General features: G+C 31.4%; 2 non-coding genes across 2 annotated transcripts; both read right to left on the bottom strand.

Annotated features, from left to right (window-relative positions):
• Positions 1–1,237: 1,237 nt before the first annotated feature.
• LOC126010211 (small nucleolar RNA SNORA51) lies at positions 1,238–1,367 on the bottom strand. Its single transcript, XR_007496331.1, has one exon. It is a non-coding gene; the product is annotated as a small nucleolar RNA SNORA51 (small nucleolar RNA).
• A 643-nt stretch (positions 1,368–2,010) lies between these two features.
• Positions 2,011–2,140, bottom strand: LOC126010210 (small nucleolar RNA SNORA51). The gene has a single exon (XR_007496330.1). It is a non-coding gene; the product is annotated as a small nucleolar RNA SNORA51 (small nucleolar RNA).
• Positions 2,141–3,117: the final 977 nt, after the last annotated feature.

Genomic DNA, 3,117 nt, shown 5'->3' with positions numbered 1-3,117 from the left:
CCCTCCCTCCCTCCTTCCTTCCTTCCTTCCTTCCTTCCTTCCTTACTTCCTTCCTTCCTTCCTTCCTTCCTTCCTTCCTTCCTTCCTTCCTTCCTTCCTTCCTTCCTTCCTTCCTTCCTTCCTTCCTTCTTTTCTTGCTTCCTTCTGTTTTGGGGTACACCTAGCAGTGCTCAGAGGTTACTCCTATAACTACACTTAGGAATCATTCCTGGCAGTGCTTGAGGACCATATGGGATTCTAGGGATCAAATCCAGATGAGACAAGGCAAGTGCCTAACCCACCTACTATCGCTCTGACCCCAAATAGAGTTTTTCCTTAACTTCTAAAACATTATTTGCATTAAAATTAGATAAAGTTTATTTAAATGGTATATACATTTTAAAAAATATACTGATATGATGCTTGATAGAATATAGGGATTGAAAGCAGGTTAGCCACATGTAAGGCCAGTGTTCACTCTCAATTCCACCTTTAACATATTTTATCGAAGAAAAAATTTCATTTATAGAAAATAAAAAGGGTTTTCTATAAAGTTTTTTTAGATTTATTTATATTCTATTTCATGAAAACATATATTGTATGTGAAGTTAAAATAAATCACCCATAAAAGCATAGTTTTTGGAGGTCATTTTTAAAAACAGATATTAAAATAGATTAAAAAGATATTTAAGATATTTTATTTAATTTTGAGTTCTTCTAATCATTTGTTTTAAAACTTAAGTAACCTCAAATAATTTTTTCCACAAAATTGTCTTTTTGTTGAGATCTTAATAAATTATTTTTTAAAATAATGGTTTGGGTGACTTTATTTTCAAATTTTCAAGATAGTCAACAACTATTACTATCCAGAAACAGAGGAGAAAATTCAACACATAATGGACATCTTAGGGTTTATTCTCAGAACTTTTATCTAAAATTGATAAAAGATGGTATAGGGTTTTACTCATTATTTCAAATAATCAGAATTGTTTTTATATATTTTATTTTTATATCCTTTAATATATATATATACATACACACACACACACATATATTGGTTTTTGGGACACCCGGTGGTGCTTAGGGGTTACTCCTGGCTTTCTGCTCAGAAAGCTGCTGGCAGGCACGGGGGGACCATATGGGACACTGGGATTCGAACCAACCTGGATCGGCTGCTTGCAAGGCAAACACTGTTGCACTATCTCTCCGGCCCCTGTATCCTTTAATATTTAATTAAATTATTTAAATATTTTATTTTATTTGTCTCCCCCCTTCACAATACAAACCAGGTAAAGGGCCTGGGTTGAGGTGTATATTGGGGTGCATTTACTGTACCTCCTCTTTCTATACAGTCAGTGTAAAGAACACTTTAAATATTTTAAAACATGTTTAAATATTTTAAAACATATTGTTATTTCCCCTAAATAGTCAACATTTATATTTAACATATAATTTTTACTTTTAATTTTACTAATTTTATAATTAACACTTTTATTTGTTTTTTTCTTCTTTTAGATTTTTGTGCTTGGCTTCTTTTGTTAAACTGTTACTGGTTTTATCTATGTAATTAATTTCAAGGAAGTAACAGGAATAGAGTAGAGTTGATTTCAGATAAAATTAAATGATTAAGGTAATATTTGGGAGATGGAGAGAAATATAATTGTTATATTGGGATGAATAAAAAACCAGAAAATGTATACTAAAGCAAGACATTCAGTGTCACTGATGTAGAGATAAGAAAAGTCACTTTGAAAATTTTGCTCTAGAGATTTGTCTTGAGTCCTCTCTTACATAAACACTTAGCACTGATTAATTCTTTCCTGGCTATTATATATATATATATATATATATATATATATATATATATATATATATATATATATATATATATATATATATATATATATATATATGGGACACTGGGATTCGAACCAACCTGGATCGGCTGCTTGCAAGGCAAACACCATTGCACTATCTCTCCGGCCCCTGTATCCTTTAATATTTAATTAAATTATTTAAATATTTTATTTTATTTGTCTCCCCCCTTCACAATACAAACCAGGTAAAGGGCCTGGGTTGAGGTGTATATTGGGGTGCATTTACTGTACCTCCTCTTTCTATACAGTCAGTGTAAAGAACACTTTAAATATTTTAAAACATGTTTAAATATTTTAAAACATATTGTTATTTCCCCTAAATAGTCAACATTTATATTTAACATATAATTTTTACTTTTAATTTTAATTATATATATATATATATATATATGCTTGTAATGAATGCTATATATGGGGAATTATTCTACGGACAAGGAGCTTTGGCATTTTTATGCATTTTCTTAAAAATTAAAAAGTTGGCAATAGCCACTGAAAGAAGAAAGACCTGGATTAAACCAAGGAACTGGATTAAACCAAAGAACTGGATTAAACCATGAGGACAGCAGAATGTAATGGGTCTCAAAAAAGAGAAAAATAAAGAATTCATTTATGAAACTGGCATGTTCAAAGGTCATTGTGGAAAGAACCTTTTGGAGATGAGTACATGGATCAGAAATGAGTAGGATATGCAGTGATGATACCATGAACACATCCAGTTACTAAGAATCTTTATAAACCAACAAAATTTATGTATCAGTAATCTAAGATTTATGAGCAGGGAGTGAGCCAATAAAAATATCTGTTTTACATGCTTAAGCTGACAGTTTTATTCAGATTGAATTGGAGATTAGGGGGCAGAGAACTGATTGAGCATCAGGGAGGAAGCTATAGTGGTTTGTGTATTAAGTGTTAGAATCAGTGAAATTTTAAGTAAGATGTGCTTTTGAGAAGTATGGGAAGAAGTAAGGAAAGATAGGGAAAGACAAAAATATCTAAAAAGATCTAGTTTGAAAGGAAAAACAATATATTAAAATTTGAATGTCTTGAACTTGAGATCATGGCTAGTCACTTGGTAGATGCTTGTAGTTGGATGGAAACATGTATTGAACATGTGGGGAAACTATGACTTGGAGAGTTTTGTTCTGCGTTATCAACTTGGATGAATTCTTCAGAAATATTAAATACAAATAGGAACAAAAGCAGAGGATAGAGTGCTGTGAATCTGGAGCATAATATTTGAGATAGTTGAAGAGTATGGATG

The sequence above is a fragment of the Suncus etruscus genome, chromosome 5 (genome assembly GCF_024139225.1).
Source record: "Suncus etruscus isolate mSunEtr1 chromosome 5, mSunEtr1.pri.cur, whole genome shotgun sequence".
Lineage (NCBI taxonomy): Eukaryota > Metazoa > Chordata > Mammalia > Eulipotyphla > Soricidae > Suncus > Suncus etruscus.
This window is presented reverse-complemented; position numbering and strand designations above follow the sequence as displayed.